Below are 20834 nucleotides of genomic sequence, written 5' to 3' on the forward strand. Positions count from 1 at the left end.
CTAACCCAGGCACCAAACAAATTGGATCATATGCAGTATTTCACACCCACAGCCCCCCACCTTTGAAAAGAATCAGGGCAGCTAGGTGGTGCAGTGGATAAAGCACCAGCCCTGGATTAAGAGGACCTGAGTTCAAATCTGGCCTCAGACACGTGATACTTGGTAGCTGTGTGACCCTGGGCAAGTCACTTAACCCTCATTGCCCCTCCCCCCCCCAAGAGCTCTCTTTGTGCCAAGCACGGTGCTAAGCCATGGGGATACAAATAGAAAGGTTAGACAGTCCCTGCTGTCAAACTCACATTCTAATGGGGGGAGGGAGCAGGGGAAGAAGACAACACCTAGGGAAGGCTTCATTTTCTTTTTTCTCGCCCCCCCCCAGGGGCAATGAGGGTTAAGTGACTTGCCCAGGGTCACACAGCTACTGTGTCTGTGGTTGAATTCAAACTCAGGTCCTCCTGAATCCAGGGCCGGTGCTTTATCCACTGCACCACCTAGCTGCCCCTCCCCAACCCAGTTTCAACAAGAGTTCCAACACAGACCAGATCTGACTATTTTGTGATCAGATCCTTGAAAATCCTTCATGTTAAATGCTAATAGTAGTAGCTGGCTTGTAGTTCAAAAGGCAGTGAAAGGTGGAAGACACAGGTGGAAGTCTCCAGTTGGATTTCTAACTGCTTTATTGGGCTACCCAAATATCCTCATTTAAGAATATAACCCTGGGGGCAGCTAGGTGGTACAGTGGATAAAGCACCAGCCCTGGATTCAGGAGGACTTGAGTTCAAATTTGGCCTCAGACACTTGACACTTACTAGCTGTGTGACCCTGGGCAAGTCACTTAACCCTCATTGCCCCGCAAAAAAAAAAAAAAAAAGAATATAACCCTGAAAGACTTATGAAGATTGCAGCCCATCTGCAGAGAAAGAACTGATAGTATCTGAAAACAGATGGAAACACGTTTAAATTTTTTTTTCTTTTCCTGTTTGACAATTCATTAATCTGAAGTTTTGGGTTTTTTGACTGTTTTCTCTCACAACTAGCTAATATGGAAATTTTTCCATGACTACTCATGAATAACTCATTTTGAATTGCTTGAGTTCTTGTGGGTGGGGGGTGCGAATAGAGGGGGGAAGAGAAGTTGGAACACAAAGTTTAAAAAAATTGATGTTAAAATTTTATTTTTACATATATTTTGGAAAATAAAATTCTATTCAAAAAATAAAAATAGGGGGCAGCTAGGTGGCACAGTGGATAAAGCGCCGGCCCTGGATTCAGGAGTACCTGAGTTCAAATCCGTCCTCAGACACTTAACACTTACTAGCTGTGTGACCCTGAGCAAGTCACTTAACCCCCATTGCCCCGCAAAAAATAAAAATAAAAAAAATTTTAAAAATTAAAAGAATCCTCTAAGCCCTAAATACAATGAAAGAGATCAGTTCACAGGTTCCTGGGCTGCCCAGCTCACCTGCAATTATAATTCCCTCACATCATTTTAGCTCCTTTATGTTGAGAGAATGCCTGGGGAGGGACATGGGAGAGGATTTCCTAAGCTTGGGATTCAGTTTAAAACCTACCTTAATGCAGAATCTTTCCAAATCACAGAACTGCATATTTGGAAGAAGGTTAAGAACAATCTAGTGAAATTCTTGGACTACTCAAAAGCATCCCCACTATAATACATCTAGGCATTGTTTGAGGATGCCTGGTAGAACCCACTGCTTCAGAATGAGATAGACTGAACCACTTTGGGGCAATGCTAATTCTGTCTTCTTCCTCCTCTCAGGAAAGGAGCAATACATAATTTATATCCAGGAAAACCTTGTTAAAATGTTTTGAGGGGCAGCTAGGTGACACGGTGGATAGAGCATCAGCCCTGGATTCAGGAGGACCTGAGTTCAAATCCGGCCTCAGACACTTGACACTTACTTACTAGTTGTGTGACCCTGGGCAAGTCACTTAACCCCAATTGCCCCACTTTTAAAAAATGTGTTTTGATATCCTTTTTTCTTCTTTCTTTTGTATATTCTTTTTAAAATATTTGTTTCCAAATATAACCTTCCTCTTTGATTCACCAGATACATACCATCTCTTGTCTCTCCCTCAGAGTGTTTTGCACTTTCTTTCAGCCAGGCCTGCTCACCTGCCCCATCTGTAGCAGTTACAAGGAATGCCCATTCTCTTTTTCTTTGCTAATAGATTCTAAATTGCCAAATGAAAAATCCACCCAAGAAACACTGTCCAGAGAAAGGATACCCCTTTGTAACCAAATTTTTAAAAAATTAAAAATCATTTCAGTAAAACCAACACATCAAAGGAATCTGAGTATATATACAGGATTCCACACCCCTCGTCCCCCACCTCTGCAAAGAAACAAAGGCCAAGTTTTGGCTATTACAATTACACAGCCTTCAGTTTGGTTTTATTGCTCTTTTCATTTACATCGTTGTACCCATTATGCATACTGTTTTCCTGGTCCTGCTCACTCAATTCTGCATCAGCTCATTTCAGTCTTCCCATACTCCTCTGGGTCCATCCTTTCTTACAGCACAGTCATGTTCCCTTACCTCCATGTACCACAATTGGTTTAACCTCTCACCAATGAATGGACAGGTGTTCGATATCAACAAAAAATGCTGGGGCAACTAGGTGACGCAGTGGATAAAGCACTGGCCCTGGATTCAGGAGGACCTGAGTTCAAATCTGGCCTCAGACACTTAACACTTACTAGCTGTGTGACCTTGGGCAAGTCACTTAACCCCCATTGCCCCACAAATAAAAAAAACAAACAAACAAAAAATGCTGCTATAAGCATCTCAGTTTTTATAATATCATCCTTTCTGTCTGTCATATGTTCTGTGATAGCAAGACTTCAACCTCACAACTGCTCCTTTAAAAATGTTTAATGATGTCCCCCCCCTTTTTTTGCGGGGCAATGAGGGTTAAGTGACTTGCCCAGGGTCACACAGCTAGTAAGTGTCAAGTATCTGAGGCCAGATTTGAACTCAGGTCCTCCTGAATCCAGGGCTGGTGCTTTATCCACTGCGCAACCTAGCTGCCCCCGATGCCCCTTTTTTATCGCCACTTCTCAATGATTGCCCCTCTCCCTCCAACAGAGCCCTTACAGTGAAAAACTACAGTTAAGAAACAGAAACCAAATGCATCGGGCAGGTGTGAATACAGATGCCTCATTCCATAAGACTCCCAAGGAGACGTGCTTTGCTCTTAATCCTTTCATCTAAATGCTGAGTGAAAGCCAGTTTGGGGACCCTAAGTGAGAAGGGGCTGTTTGAACAAATGATACATTTTTAGGGAATTAATCCATACTCCTTGATATAAATACTAGTCAGTAATACTAGGGAAAGTACAGAGGTTTGGAGGAACTAGAGGTGTCTGTGCAGTCTTGGATTGCACGGAGCTAGTGTAGCTTAAACCTCAAATGCCACCTGGGCTTTCCAAGGGGGCAAAAGCATCCAAGGGTGCACTGGAGGCAGTTCCTCCTCACAAAAACTGATTATTAAGTTTTCAGTGTGAGTATCCATACCTCAGAAATCAGCCAACTCTATGAATTTTATTCGATTGATTGGTTGATCATCTAGACTTTTATAAGCATTAGAGAAAATGTTAACACAGATTAAATTTAAAGGTGTGTCCTGGGGCAGCTAGGTGGCGCAGTGGATAAAGCACCAGCCCTGGATTCAGGAGGACCTGAGTTCAAATCCGACCTCAGACACTTGACACTTGCTAGCTGTGTAACCCTGGGCAAGTCGTTTAACCCTCGTTGCCCCGCAAACAAACAAATAGTGTGTCCTGAGAAGATTTTATTTGGAGAGCTGGTTGTTAAACATTTACTGGAGTCAGGAGGGCCTGAGTTCAAATCCGACCCTAGACACTTGACATTTACTAGCTGTGTGACCCTGAGCAAGTCACTTAATCCCAATTGCTTCACCCCCCCAAAAAAAACCCGCAAATCCTAAAACAAACAAAAACCCCCAATTTACCAGTATGCCCTTGGTCATGTCTCTAGGGGGGAAACACTATGCATGTGTGTGTGGTCCATAAATGTCAACCATAGCCCAGTGTTTCATATGTCTCATTAATAAGAGAGACTGTAGATTGAGAGGTAGTGGAAAGCACACTGGACTTGGATACTTGGATTTCAAGTAGTTTACTAGTATCTTTGCCAAGAGAACCCAAAATTGGGGCAGCTAGATGGTGCAGTGGTTAAAGCACTGGCCCTGGATTCAGGAGTACCTGAGTTCAAATCCAGCCTCAGACACTTGACACATACTAGCTGTGTGACCCTGGGCAAGTCACTTAACCCCCATTGCCTGCAAAAAAAAAAGAGAGAGAGAGAGAACCCAAAATGGGGAAGGGAGGGGTTAGACTCGACTGAAATGACTGACCGATAACAACAATTCTGGCTTCAAGGCAGACATTGCCACTCACACCATTTCAGTGAGTTGGGAGCAACCAGTTACAATCCTTTTGGTAAAGTGGAAGACCACCAGGCTTTACAATCTGCCCTGCCCCATGGCCCTCCTCCTCCTCTCTCATGACCTCTCCAAATCCGAAAGGGAGCTCTTTGAGAGGGAGGACCATCTCCAATGGAAAAAAAAAATCTCCTTGTATTCCTAGCACCTATACCAGTGCTTGCCACGTAGTAAGCATTTGACACATGCTTTTCTATTCCATCTCTCTGAGCCTCAGTTTGTACATCTTTAAAATAGGGACAATAAAACATTATTTTACAGGAGTATTGTTTCATCCAAGTACATCTAGGTGGAAGAGATAAGGGCAAATCACTATGTAAACAGCTAGCATCATTCACGATCGATCACATATAAAAACCGGAATATCTATTATGCGAAAAGCATGGTATATGGTGCTGGAGATATCAAAATGTGCAAGACACAGTCCTTACCCAAGGTAAAGACTGTCTACAATTCATATCACCTTCCAGTAAGGAGGGAAAGATGAGGTTACTTTCAGACCTTTGTTCCATCATTAAATTTCTTTTTTTTTTTTTTAAGTGAGGCAGTTGGGGTTAAGTGACTTGCCCAGGGTCACACAGCTAGTACCTCGGCTCCTGTAACCTCTGAAATGGCTCCCAAGGGTATGTCGGTGAATAAACAACCTCCACCCCCACCCCAGTGTAGGCAGGCATCACTTTTACATTTAATATTCATTATTAAAATGTCCTCCATCACTTTCTCAAGTCTCTTGCCAGTGGAGATGAACTCAAATAGAAATGGAGCTGCTTGTTGATTTAGAAAACCTCAAATAAACATTATCTTAGTCTATTGTGTTTTTGTTTATTTTGTTAAACATCCCAGTTACACTTTAATCTGGTTCAGACAGTGGCTCTAGAAAGATAAAAAAACGATCCATCCAACTCTAATCTGGGGTGTTGGCTGATTTCTGAAGTGTAAATGATCACTCTGAAAAATAAATAATCAGATCTTAGAACCGGTTTGATGTTAAGACACAGACCCGGGATCCACTCCAATCTATCCACATTAGTTGTTTTGTTTTGTTTTGGTTTTTTGCGGGGCAATGAGGGTTAAGTGACTTGCCCAGGGTCACACAGCTAGTAAGTGTCAAGTGTCTGAGGTCAGATTTGAACTCAGGTCCTCCTGAATCCAGGGTTGGTGCTTTATCCACTGCACCACCTAGCTGGCCCCACATTAGTTGTTTTGATTTTTTAAATTTCTTTTTTTTGTGAGGCAATTGGGGTTAAGTGATCATGATCGATCACATATAAAAACCGGAATATCTATTATGCCTATATTGCCTAGGGTCACACAGCTAGTAAGTGTCAAGTGTCTGAGGTCGGATTTGAACTCAGGTCCTCCTGAATCCAGGGTTGGTGCTCTATCCACTGCGCCATCTAGCTGCCAATCTATCCAGCAGTCAGGTTAGGGCCCTTAATCAGTGAACCAATCTGATCAAGTCCCCAGCTCAAAAACCTTGAGCAGTTCCCAGTTGCCTCCTAAACTCCAAATTCCTTATCCTGGTATCCGAGGCTTTTTGTATCAATCAGTCAGTCAACAAGCAGTTATTAAATACCTATCATATGTACCAGATACTGAGCTAGTGCTGGGGATAAAAAAAAAGAAAGAAAGAAAAAAGAAAAGAGAAGAAACAATCCGGGCTCCCAAGGAGTTCACCTTCTGCAATTTCCTAAAGTCAAAAGGCGATAACATCACAAACTTCACTCTCTCCTCCTCTCTCCATCCGGGTCCAGTGACAAGATATATATGAGGATGACTGGAGATGGCCCTGGATGTTTTAAGGCAATTGGGTTAAGTGACTTGCCCAGGGTAAGTGTCTAGTAAGTGTCTGAGGTGAGATCTGAACTCAGATCCTCCCCACTTCCGGGCCAGTGCTCTATCCACTGCGCCACCTAGCTGCTCCAACTGATTCAATAGGCAAAGGTGAATATTCTTCCATCACAGAATACTAAGCAAGGGATCGGGACCTTTATTGTGTGTGTGTGTGTGTGTGTGTGTGTGTGTGTGTGTTTGGTTTTTTTGTTTGTTGGTTTGGTTTTTTTCGGGGCAATGAGGGTTAAATGACTTGCCCAAGATCACACAGCTAGTAAGTGTCAAGTGTCTGAGACCAGATTTGAAGTAAGATCCTCCTGAATCCAGGGGCAGTGCTCTATCCACTGTGCCACCCAGCTGTCCCCTGTAAAGCACTTTATAAATATCTCTCATCTGATCCTGACAACAACCCTGGGTTTTAGGTGCTATTATTATCCCCATTTTACAGATGAGGAAACCTCAACTTAAAGATATAAAGTGACTTGCCCAGGGTCACACATCTGGTAAGTGTCTGAGGCCAGATCTGAAGTCAGGTCTTCCTGACTTCAGGTTGAATGGCTCTGTCCACTGTACCACCCAGCTGCCTAGGGCACTACTCTCCAAAGTGAGGTGTGTGCACCCTACAAGTGCCCAAGAGAATCCATTGAGGTCAGGGAAAAATATCAGAACTTTCAAATTACATGTATTTTTATCTAAAATAATAAGAAAGAAATTGAACTTTGTTTTAACTGTTTTTTTCCAATTACATGAAAAGATAAATGTTAATATTCATTTAAAAAATTTTTGAGTTCCAAACTTTCTCTCTCCCCTATTTCCTCCCCTCCTTTTCTCCCTAAAACAGTAAGCAATTTGATATAGGCTATTTAGATGCAATCATTTAAAACATATTTCCACATTGTTGTTCGTCCTTCATTCTCGAAGAGGACCATGACAGATGTCATCATGACTTGCACTGAATTGGATTTAAGTGAGGGAAGGCTGTGCAAGGTCACCAACCTCACTCTCTCCTCTAGAACCATCTGGGTCCAGTGATAAGATATATATGTCAGGATGACTGGAGATGGCCCTGGATGCAGTGGCAATCATATAAAACTTATTTCCACATTAATTGTGTTGCGAAAGAAGAAACAGAAGAAACTGAAAAAACACACACACACACACAAAGAAAGTGAAAATAGTATGCTTTGATCTGCATTAAGACTCCACCACTTCTTTCTCTGGATGTGGAGAACATTTTCCATCATGAGTCCCATGGAATTGTCTTGGGTCATTGCATTGCTGAGAAGAGCTAAGTCAATCATAGGTGATCAAAGAATAATGTTGCTGTTACTGTGTACAATGTTTTCCGAATCTACTGAGTTTTATTTTTAATGTAAACATTGACTCTGGCACAATCACAGGGTCTACATGCCAGATGGGCATGTGTCAAGTATGGATTATGTGTCAAGAGGTATCTCGAGGGAAGAGCTCTGCACCACTGAGGGGTTGACAGTGGTGTACCTGCTCGTTGCCTTTCATCAAAGGTCTCATGTTTTGTTTACATGTTAATTGGGTTAAGTGGATTTTTGGATATGGTCTAGTTTTAACTAAACTAACTCTCACAAAATGGACACGTGGCTTAAAAAGATTCCTGCAAAGAAACTGTGGATTGAAGATACTACAAATGCTCCTTGATACAAGGTGAGGACAATGACAATCTAATCACATAGACAAGAAGTTGCCCCCTTCAAATTCAAAATCAAGAAGATGATTTGAAATATGGTGTTATATCCACTAACTTTGTTGGGGTTTTTTTGGGTGGGGCAATGAGGGTTAAGTGACTTGCCCAGGGTCACACAGCTAGTAGGTGTCAAGTGTCTGCAATCAGATTTGAACTGAGGTCCTCCTGAATCCAGGACCAGTGCTTAATCCACTGCACTACCTAGCTGCCCCAATCCACTAACTTTAATGCTGAAACTGGCCCTAAGTGTATACCGTGCATGGTGATAGGAAGCAAGACATTTAAAAACTAAGCTTGTGTTGCTGCAAATGAGATGCCATCTATAAAAGCTCCCATGTTTACACACTTAAAATATTAGAGAAAGAATTTAACATGTTTAAAAAACTTTCCAAATGAAGGATTTCAGTGAATTTGAACTCACATGTCTGAAACCATACTTTTTGTCATTTCTTACAGTTCAATAAGGGGCAACTAGGTGGCACAGTGGATAAAGCACTGGCTCTGAAGTTGGGAGAACTTGAGTTCAAATCTCACCTCAGACACTTACTAAGCTGTGTGACTTGGGGTAAGTCACTCAACCCCAATTGCCTTAAAACATCCGGGGCCATCTTCAGTTGTCCTGATGTATATCTTGCCACTGGACCCAGATGGCTCTGGAGGAGAGAGTGAGGTTGGTGACCTTGCACAGCCCTCCTCGACTTAAATCCAATTCATTGCAAGTCATGACATCAACCTGATGTCATGGTCCTCTTTGAGAATGAAGGACCACCAACAACAGTGCAATAGCATTTCATTACATTCAAATGCCATCAAAATAATGTACAATTTTCTATTATTTTTTTAAAATGTGGGGGCAGCTCGGTGGCACAGTGGATAAAGCACCAGCCCTGGATTCAGGAGGACCTGAGTTCATATTCGGCCTCAGATACTTGACACTTACTGGCTGCGTGACCCTGGGCAAGTCACTTAACCATCATTGTCCCTCCAAATAAACAGACAGAGAGATAGATAAATAAAAAGGATAAAGTGTAATTTAATTTTTTGTTACATTTTAAGTTCTGAACTGTCACCTTCCCTCCCCATCCCACACTAGAGAAGTTCAACATTTGACAAAGATAAATGTCAAGCCATACTATGCAGACTTCTATTTGTCAGGTCTTTTTCTGGAGGTGGATAACATCTTCCGTCAGAAGTCCTTTGTAGTTGATTTGAGTATTTATAATACACAGAATAACTTAATTTTTCACAGTTATTCTTTGAACAATACTTCTGTCCTGCTTGTCTGTGGTTTCTTTTGGCTCTTCCTTCTGTCCCCTTTTGGACATTTAAACATGTTTCAATAACTCAGTTTATGATTTTTTTTTTTGGTGAGGCAATTGGGGTTAAGTGACTTGCCCAGGGTCACACAGCTAGTAAGTGTTAAGTGTCTAAGGCCAGATTTGAACTCAGGTCCTTCTGAATCCAGGGCCGGTGTTCTATCCACTGCGCCACCCAGCTGCCCCCAGTTTATGATTTTTTTGCAAACTTATCCCTCCATCTTTTTTCCTTTCCCACTTCCCCTACCCTAGCCTCTCTTTTCCTCCCACACCCCCCCCCATAAAAAGAAGAAAAAGAAAATACTTATTCAATAAGAGGAAGTAGTAGGAGGGTCCGATTAATTTTTAAAATTCATTGCTTGAGGGCAGCTAGGTGGCACTGATAGAGCACTGGCCCTGGATTCAGGAGGACCTGAGTTCAAATTTGGCCTCAGACACTTAACACTTACTAGCTGTGTGACCCTGGGCAAATCACTTAACTCCAATTGCCTCACCAAAAAAAATTCATTGCTTGAAAAATAATAATAAAAGAAAAAGTTTTTTGCTTATCTATGCTTTCTTCTGTTCTCTTCTGTGGGTGTAAAAATGTTTCAATGAACCATTTTCATTTCTTTTATTTTTTCAACTGTATACCTTGATCCTCTTTCCTTCCTTTTCTTGATCCTTCCTCCTTTCCCCCACCTGAAATGGAGCAAAAAGAAAAAGAAAGCCTTTGTAATAAATATGTATAGTCGGGGCAGCTAGGTGGCGCAGTGGATAGAGCACTGGCCCTGGATTCAGGAGGACTTGAGTTCAAAGCCAGCCTCGGACACTTAACACTTAACTAGCTGTGTGACCCTAGGCAAGTCACTTAACCCCAATTGTCTCACCAAAAAAAAAAAAAGAAAAAGAAAAAAAAAGAGCCAAACAGAAGATTAAAAAATAAATAAATAAATATGTATAGTCAAGGAAAAAGAATCATGCATCGGCCATGTCTGAAAATCTATGTATCATTTTACCTTTTGAGTTCATTACCCCTGTCAGCGTGGTTCATTGGTCCTCTGGAATTGTGGTTAGTCAATGCATTGGTAGGCATTCTTAAGTCTTTCAGAGTTGTTTGTCTTCATAATGTTTAAAATTTTTAAAAAAATTTTTGCAGGGCAATGAGGGTTAAGTGGCTTGTCCAGGGTCACACAGCTAGTAAGTGTCAAGTGTCTGCGGCCGGATTTGAACTCAGGTCCTCCTGAATCCAGGGCCGGTGCTTTATCCACTGCACCACCTAGCTACCCCCAATTGGAAGCATTTTTTGGGGGGAGTGAGGCAATTGGGGTTAAGTGACTTGCCCAGGGTCACACGGCTAATGTCTGAGGTCAGATTTGAACTTAGGTCCTCCTGCTTCCAGGGCTGGTGCTCTGTCCACTGCGCCACCTAGCTGCCCCTGGAAACACACTAAAAAAATTTTTTTTTTCTCTGACAATTCCTCAATCTGAAGTTTTGGGGTTTTTTTGACTATTTTCTCTCACAACCTAGCTAATGTGGGAATGTTTTCCATGACTACTCATGTATAACTTATTTTGAAATGCTTGAGTTCTAGTGGGTGGGGGGTGGGAATGGAGGAGGAAGAGAAGTTGGAACACAAATTTTTAAAAAATTGATGTTAAAATTTGTTTTTACATATATTTTGGAAAATAAAATTATATTCAATATAAAAAAGTATAGCTGAGAGGCAGCTAGGTGGTGCAGTGGATAAAGCACCGGCCCTGGATTCAGGGGGACCTGAGTTCAAATCCGACCTCAGACACTTAACACACTAACTGTGTGACCCTGGGCAAGTCACTTAACCCTCAGTGCCCTGCAAAAAAACAAAACAAAATATAGCTGATTATAACTTGGATTTCTTCCTTTGAAAAGCAAAACATGTTGAAGGGACTTAGAGAAAACAGTCATATTAGTGCACTGTTGGTGGAGATGTGAATTGGATTAGCTGTTTTGGAAAACAATTTGGAACTGTTCTGAAAAAGGTACTAAACTGTATAGTCCCTTTAAGCCATCAATACCAATTTATTGGTATAAATTCCAAAGAGATAAAAAAGAGGAAAAGGACCCACATGTAAAAAGATATTTATAGTAGCTCTTTTTATGGTTGTAAAGAAGTGGAAACTGAGGAGGTACCCATCAACTGGGGAATGCGCAAACAAATTATGATAAGTTAATATAATGGAATATTATTGCAATGTATGAAATGACAAAAGGGATGATTTCACTAAAGTTATGGTGAAATTAAGTAAACTGAAAGACAAAGGTCCAAGCATGATCAATTTATTAGTTAGGCTAGCAGTAACTAATAAAATAGATTAATGATCTCTTTTTGTGATAAAAAATACTGAGTGAGGGATGACAGGGTCTTTTAAAACAATTGGCAAGGTAATAGTGTAAAATCTCAAGCAACATAGATGTGTGTTCTTCTAATTGATTATTGATGACATATTCAGACTTGAGATTATATCATTTGGACCGACCCTTCTGAAACCTCCTTACTCACAGCCAAGATATGTGATTCACATCATGAGATAAAGGTTCTCAGGTGATGAGAGTAGTCTTCACACTGATGGGAGATGCTACAATAGTTTAAATTTCTGATATTTGATCATTTAGATTAATAAAGTTTCTCTGGAAAGTGGGTGCTAGATGGGGTTACAAAGATAAAAGCTTGACCTTTAGGCAAGGTTATTAGGGATATGGGTGGTGGGTGAAGTCTACAAGGGGAAGGAACCTCGAAAGGGAATATTAAATATTAAGTCTATCAAAATAGAATTAAAATCAATTTTCAATTTTACAATTACAATTACAGTTATAATTTCCTGTTTTATTCTTGGGAAGCTATGCCTGATCAAAGTTAAAAATCAGTGTCTAGTAAAAATCATGTATGTCTATAATCCCATAATGTTTTTTTAATAAAAGTATTTTATTCTTTTCCAGTTACATGTAGAGATAGTTTTCAACATTTGTTTTTATAAGATTTTCAATTTCAAATTTTTCTCCCTCCCTCTCCTCCCTCCCCCCCTCCCCTAGAAGCAGGTAATCTGATATAGGTTATATATGTACAATCACATTAAACATATTTTTGCATTAGTCATGTTATAAGAGAAGAATCAGAGCAAAAAGGAAAAAAACCTCAAAAAAGAAAAAACAACAGCATCAAAAACAAAAGAAATAGTATGGTTCAATCAGCATCCATATTCCACAGTTCTTTTTTTTTTTTTCTGGATTTGGAGAGCCTTTTCCATCATGAGTCCTTTGGGGATTTCTTGTACCATTGTATTGGTGAGAAGAATCTAGTCTATCACAGTTGATCAACACATAATGTTGATGATACTGTGTATAATGTTCTTCTGGTTCTGTTCATCTCACTCATCATCAGTTCATGCAAGCCCTTCCAAGTTTCTCTGAACTCATCCTGCTCATCATTTCTTACAGCACAGTAGAATTCCATTACATTCATATACCACAACTTGTTCAGCTATTCCCCAATTGATCCCATAACGTTTAGTAAAGCAATTATTACAAAAACAAAAATGATGTGGGTTAGTATCTCTGTTGAAGTGACATGTTTCTAGCTGCTTGTTCTAATGCTGTAACCCTAATATATGGGAATAGGGGCTAAAGAAATTTCATCCCAAATATTCTACTTTCATTGGACTAATTTGAGAGTGGATGACCCCCAACCCAATCCATCAGGCTTAATCTTATAATAATTCACCCCTTGGTCTTTGAGACACATTGACAAACACTGCAGTGCATGGGGAAGAAATGAGAGAGAAGGGTGAACATTCAGTCTCTTTCCTAGTAACCCTTTTCCCATGTCCATTTCATCAGAACATCATATCTTAGGGCTCAGATGTCTTATGCAGTCATCTGGGTTCTGAAAACATTTCCTTTGGGGCATTCTTGAATGGGCCTGTTCTCTGGGCAGCTCTGAAGAGAGGGACTTCCAGAAGATTTGCTTCTCTGCTTCAGGTTACTTGTAGACATTCTTAGATGTTTCCACCATAATATTTTACAAAACAGACCTCAACATGATTTAGCAGCCCTCCTACACTTGGTTTTACAATAACTAGCTCAAGCATCAGGAATCCATAATTCACCCAAAAGTTCAAAGAATTTAAATTTTCACATCTCACCTGCTGTTACCTAAACCTTGTACCTGATATGGACTCTGCCATCAACAGTCTAAAGGGAGAATGCTAAAAAGAAATCCATGAGGGCTTGACTTTTAAGATGACCCCTTCTGGTAAAGATGACTACCAAAATAGACACGGAAGCTAGAATGCCTAAAAGGAAGACTTTCGGTTTGGAATTAAGCTCTAAAAAATAAATTGGGGTTCGGTTAGGTGGCTCAGTGGATAAAGCACCGGCCCTGGATTCAGGAGTACCTGAGTTCAAATCCTGCCTCAGACACTTGACACTTACTAGCTGTGTGACCCTGGGCAAGTCACATTGCCCCGCAAAAAAAATAAATAAATAAATAAATAAATAAGTCAGAGTGGGGGCAGCTAGGTGGTGAAGTGGATAAAACACCGGCGCTGTATTCAGGAGGACCTGAGTTCAAATCTGGCCCTAGACACTTGACACTTATTAGCTGTGTGACCCCGGGCAAGTCACTTAACCTTCATTGCCTTGCCCCCCCAAATAAACAAATAAAATAAATCTGGGGGCAGCTAGGTGGCAAAGTGGATTGCCCTGCCTCCCCCCCAAAATGTAGTGTCTTTTTTCCCTTTCTTTCAAAATTAAATGGAGTGGAAGATTTTTTGTTTGTTTGTTTGCGGGGCAATGAGGGTTAAGTGACTTGCCCAGGGTCACATAGCTAGTAAGTGTCAAGTGTCTGTGGCCGGATTTGAACTCAGGTACTCCTGAATCCAGGGCCAGTGCTTTATCCACTGCAACACCTAGCTGCCCCATCTTTTTCTTATATTTGTTTTACATCTCCCCTTGGGAAGATAGTATCACTACATCTCCTTGAAAGAAAACCCACTCTCAGACATAAAAACACAATTCTTTTTTTGTTTTGTTTTGATTTTTTGATTTTTAATTTTTCTCAATTACATGCAGATTTATTTTTTTTTTCAGGGCAATGAGGGTTAAGAGACTTGCCCAGGGTCACACAGCTAGTAAGTGTCAAATGTCTGAGACCAGATTTGAACTCAGGTCCTCCTGAATCCAGGGCTGGTGCTTTATCTACTGCACCACCTCAATTACATGTAAAGATATTTTTTGAGCTCCAAATTTTTCTCCCACCTTCCCTTCCTTCCCCCCTCCCAAGGCCAGCAAGCAATTTGATATAGGTTATACATTACTATAATGTTAAACAGATTTTCACATTAATCAGAACAAAAGGGGGAAAAATGCAAGAAAGAATAAACAAGAACAATAACAAAAAAGGAACAACAAAAGTGAAAACAATATGCTTTGGTCTGCATTCAGACTCCATAGTTCTTTTTCTGAGTGTGGAGAGCATTTTCCACCATAAGTTTTTTGGTATTGTCTTGGATTGTTGTATCGCTTGAGAAGAGTTAATTCTATCACAGTTAATCATCACACAATGTTGTTGATACTGTGTACATTGTTTTCTTGGTTCTGCTCATTTCACTCAGCATCAATTCATGTAAGTCTTTCCAGGTTTTCCTGAAATCCATCTGTTTATCTTGTTTTGTTTTGGTGAGGCAATTGGGGTTAAGTGACTTGCCCAGGGTCACACAGTTTAGTAAGTGTTAAGTGTCTGAGGCCATATTTGAACTCAGGTCCTCCTGACTCCAGGGCCAGTGCTCTATCCACTGCACCACCTAGCTAGCTGCCCCTGCTTATCGTTTTTTTACAGCACAATAGTATTCCATTACAGTCATAAACGACAACTTGTTTTGCCATTCCCCAATTGATGGGCATCCCCTCAGTTTCCAATTGTTTGCTACCACAGAAAGAGCAGCTATGAATACTTTTGTACATGTGGGTCCTTTTCCCTTCTTTATGATCTCTTTGGGATACAGACCTAGTAGTGGTATTGCTGGGTCAAAGGGTATGCACATTTTTAAAGCCTTTTGGGCACGGTTCCAAATTGCTCTCCAGAATGGTTGGATCAGTTCACAGCTCCACCAATAGTGAACATGCAATTCTTTTTTTTCTTAATAATATTTATTTTTTCCAATTACATGTAAAGATAGTTTTCAACATTAATTTTTTAAATTATGAAAGTATTTTATTCTTTTCCAGTTACATGTAGAGATAGTTTTCAACATTTGTTTTTATAAGATTTTCAATTTCAAATTTTTCTCCCTCCCTCCCCTCTCTCCGCCCCTCCCCAAGACAGAAAGTAATCTGATATAGGTTATATATATACAATAACATTAAACATATTTCTGCATTAGTCATGTTATAAGAGAAGAATCAGAGCAAAAAGGAAAAACCTCAAAAAAGAAAAACAACAGCACTGAAAACAAAAGAAATAGTATGGTTCAATCAGCATCCATATTCCACAGTTCTTTTTTTTTTCTGGATTTGGAGAGCATTTTCCATCATGAGTCCTTTGGAACTATCTTGGACCATTGTATTGCTGAGAAGAATCAAGTCTATAACAGTTGATCAACACATAATGTTGATGATACTGTGTACAATGTTCTTCTGGTTCTGCTCATCTCACTCATCATCACTTCATACCAGTCCTTCTAGGTTTCTTTGAAATCCTCCAGTTCATTGTTTCTTACAGCACAATAGACTGTATTCATTACATTCATATACCACAACTTGTTCAGCCATTCCCCAATTGATGGGCAATCCCATAATTTCCAATTCCTTGCCACCACAAAAAGAGCAGCTATAAATATTTTTGTACATGTGAGTCCTTTCCCCTTTTTTATGATCTCTTTGGGAAAAAGTCTTAATAGTGCTGTTGCTGGGTCAAAGGGTATGCACAGCTTTATAGCCCTTTGGGCTTAGTTCCAAACTGCTCTCCAGAATGGTTGGATCAGTTCGCAGCTCCACCAACAATGCATTAGGAGCACGCAATTCTTAAGGGTGTGACAAGCTTGGAAACTCTTTTTAGTTAGTTGGTTAGGGAATCGATATTCTCTACTGTCATCTTAGTGTTTTTTACTATGAACCAGCAGTTACTCAGATGTCTTACTGGCTACCTGCTTGTGACAGAGAGGGATATAGGCATAGCAGGGAGAAAATACTCCCCTCTATTTGATTCAAGTACAAGTTATTTGGCAGCCAATAATGTAGGAAAGCATCACGTTATTCACAGAGTATGGAAGACAGGCTTATGATTGACTACATGAGAAAAATTCTTGTTTAGGAAACTGAGTCAGGAGGATCTTATCTTAGTCCATGCTAAGCTCGTCCCCTCAACCTTTCCCAAGGACAGCTATCCACCTGTAGTAGCAGTTGCCAGGCCACAGCACATAGCATTTCCTTGAACACGTTAAAAAACGTATTGGCAATTTCCAATTTGTATTACTGGAATCCAAACTGAGAGCAATGTCAAGTTACAGTCCAATAAATTTTTACCTCAAATAGCAAAATGTTGGAATGAAGAGAATGATACCTGATTGCAATACACTAATAGATATCATTTCATAAGGTGTATGTGATGGTCCAGGAAAAGAAATATTCTAAGTTTCCTCACTATGGCTGGCTGCTTATACTGAGTAATTTCACAACTTGCAATCAGTAAGGCCGTGGTAAGCAGAATTGATCATTTCTGCAGGCAAGGGTAACCTGAAGAGATGCATGTAACCTGATTTTAAAAAATATATACATAGATATAGATATTTTAATTTATGGAATAAAAGAAGCATTTCCATAACAGAGTGTTATAAAAAGATGATTGTACATGAAACATGTAACTCAATGTTTTTTGTTTGTTTTTGGTGAGGCAATTGGGGTTAAATGACTTGCCCAGGGTCACACAGCTAGTAAGTGTCAAGTGTCTGAGGTCAAATTTGAACTCAGGTCCTCCTGACTCCAGGGCTGGTGCTCTATCCACTGTACCACCTAGCTGCCCCATGTAACTCAATGTTAACAAGGTATTATTTCCATTGAAATATAAGAAATCTCAGAGACACAACAGGAACACAATAACCATCAGAGCATGACACATATCCCGTAACAAGTTGAGGTAATGGGTAAATGTATTTCCAAATCATCCTTCATAGAAAACCATTCATTCTATCACAAGTGACTTTTAAGCTCATAATCCTTGTAATTTGGAAAAGCATTATTGCAAAATACACTTTGTTAAAGACACAACCAGCACAACAAAAAGGTATCATATACATGGGACAACTCTAGAGATGTGTGGATGTTACTACTTGTTCCTTTAGAATGACAAACGGGGGGCAGCTAGGCGGTGCAGTGGATAGAACACCGGCCCTGGATTCAGGAGGACCTGAGTTCAAATCTGGCCTCAGACACTTGACACTTACTAGTGTAACGATTGGAATGATGCCACCTGCTGGAGACTTACTGTAGGAAAGCTCCACCATGAGGAGAAGGTCTCTGAGGGCAAGACCATGCATCTTTTCTTTGGCGTCAGGAAGTGACGTTTGCTTGTGGGAGGAAGAAGGGGGAGGCTGGCACTCTGACTCGCTCTCTTTCATGTGGACTCTGACGGAGAGCAGAGCTAGGAATGCTCTCTCCCTTTAATAGATAGAGGAATCTAGGCCTTTCTTTCTCTTTACCAAATTCTTATTCTTAATAAATGCTTAAAAGACTAACTCTTGCTAAAGCTTATAATTTATTAGCGACCACTCATTAGATATTTTAGACAGTATAGCTAAAATTTTAGCCCCTTTACACTAGCTGTGTGACCCTGGGCAAGTCATTTAACCCTCATTGTCCCACAAAAACAAAAAAAGAGAAAAAGAAAAAAAAAGAATGAGAAACAGGTGACAAGGAAAGGTGATATGTTCTGACTAATTATCCCAATAGGAAGTGATACCTTGTTGTAAATGAAATGACACAAGGCAAATGAGTCTCAAATTAAAATTACTGGGAAATGCATAGAAGGTTCTACCAGTTTAAATTCATAACTGTTACGTCAGCTCAAAGTATGCTGGGCTACATATTTAAGCCACTGTTATTAAAGTTTCTCACTCTACTATTGTAGGTGGGAGGCTGGTATCATGATTTTGGGCCCAGGCAAAATGCTCTAAGGAATATGGTCTCACTCTGATAAGGTCGGGCCCCACATCCTCAAATAGCAGTCCTTGAGAATTTGAATAGGGGTTGGAGCCCAGGGAACATAAAAGAGATCTCATACAGTGGTTCCCAATTTGCATGATATATGAAAACACTTAAGGTATTATACAGTAGTCACATCTAAAGCCTAGTGTATAATTATCTAGAATGGAGCCCAGAAACAAAGTAATCACAATACCCTCCATTTCTATAGTGCTTGATATATGATACGGGCAAGGTACTGTGCTAAGCACTTTACAAGCAACTGTTCCCCCACGAGCAACCCTGAGAGGTGGGTGGACTTGACTAAAACTTCAATTGTAATAGATAACAAAACACTAAAATATGTTCAGTTGCTCCTTTCTGTTTTTTTTTTTTTTAAGTGAGGCAGTTGGGGTTAAGTGACTTGCCCAGGGTCACACAGCTAGTAAGTATTAAGTGTCTGCGGCTGGATTTGAACTCAAGTGCTCCTGAATCCAGGGCCGGTACTCTATCCACTGCGCCACCTAGCTGCCCCCAGTTGCTCCTTTCTAAGGCAACTGATTTCACTAAAATCTTTCTTTAAAACAAAACAGAAAAATATGTCTGACCTTTAATTTTTTTTTTTGTTTTGGGCAGAGCAATGGGGGTTAAGTGACTTGCCCAGGGTCACACAGCTAGTAAGTGTCAAGTATCTGGGTCTGGATTTGAACTCAGGTCCTCCTGAATCCAGGGCCAGTGCTTGATCCACTGCGCCACCAGCTGCCCCCCCCTGACCTTTAACTTTATTAATTGTTAATTGTTTGTTCATCAAGCTTTTTTTCTTCATTGTCTGATTATTCTGAGATATTTGAAGAATACTTTATGGTATATGTTTATATATATGTGTGTGTACATATATACACTTATATATATTTACATGTACATGTACATGTATATGCATATGCACATGTACTATAAGGTATATATATGTGTATATACATGTATATGTATGAATATGTGTATATGTGTATATATATACGTACCTGAGTACGTACTAGCAAGTGGATGGCAAATTTAGGAACCTGTATCTAGTTATCTTAACTCAGATATCTAAATATGAATTTCAACAACAGATACTTTACAGGTAACCTGTCCTAATTATAGAAATTTGCTATGAAAGGAAAGGGAGGGACAAAGTTAGAGCAGGGGGAAAAATACTCCCCTAGTTCAGTTTGAGTCCAGGTGATAGATCTGTCATTCAAGCCTATTGTTAATAGGATTAATTAATAGGGTATAATTAATTAATAGGGTATTATAGGGGCTGCTAGGTGGTGCAGTGGATAAAGCACTGGCCCTGGATTCAGGAGGACCTGAGTTCAAATCTGGCCTCAGACACTTGACACTTACTAGCTGAATGACCCTGGTCAAGTCATGTTAAGTGCCTCTCAAAAAAAGAGGGTATTGGGGCAGCTAGGTAGCGCAGTGGATAGAGCACTGGCCCTGGAGTCAGGAGTACCTGAGTTCAAATCCAGCCTCAGATACTTAACACTTACTAGCTGTGTGACCCTGGGCAAGTCACTTAACCCCAATTGCCTCACTGAAAAAAAAAAAAAGAAAGAAAAAAAGAGGATATTATAGCCAGGCTCAGAATTAGGCAGGTGGGAAAATTTTATGTAGCAGGTCTCAGGAAAGCCAGGTGATATTACAGTAAATAGAGTGCCAAGCCTAAAATCAGGAAGACTCATCTTCCTGTGTTCAAATCTGGCCTTAGAAACTTCCTAGCTGTGTGACCCTGGGCAAGTCACTTCAGCCTGTTTGCCTCAGTTTCCTCATCTATAAAATGAGCTGGAGAAGGAAATGGCAAACCGCTCCAATACCTTTGCCAAGAAAACCTCAAATAGGGTCAGGAAGAGTCAGAAATAACTGAAACAACTGACTGAGCAGTTCTCAGGTCTCAGTCATTTTGGGCAGCTGGCATTTCCCTTGAAATGATGGATTATTGGCTTAATTACATGGGAAATCATACCCGAAACCTAGCTAAGAATAATATCAATTGCAGTCCCACAATATTTAACTTTAAATAGCAAAATTTCAGTGATTACAGTACAGGGCTGGGACAGTTACTTTTTTTTCTCATACTCACAAATCATCAAAAAGTCACTTTTAGGGGCGGCTAGGTGGAGCAGTGGATAAAGCACCGGCCCTGGATTCAGGAGTATCTGAGTTCAAATCTGGCCTCAGACACTTGACACTTACTAGCTGTGTGACCCTGGGCAAGTCACTTAACCCCCACTGCCCCGAAAAGAA

The sequence above is a fragment of the Dromiciops gliroides genome, chromosome X (assembly GCF_019393635.1).
Source record: "Dromiciops gliroides isolate mDroGli1 chromosome X, mDroGli1.pri, whole genome shotgun sequence".
NCBI classification, from domain to species: Eukaryota; Metazoa; Chordata; class Mammalia; order Microbiotheria; family Microbiotheriidae; genus Dromiciops; species Dromiciops gliroides.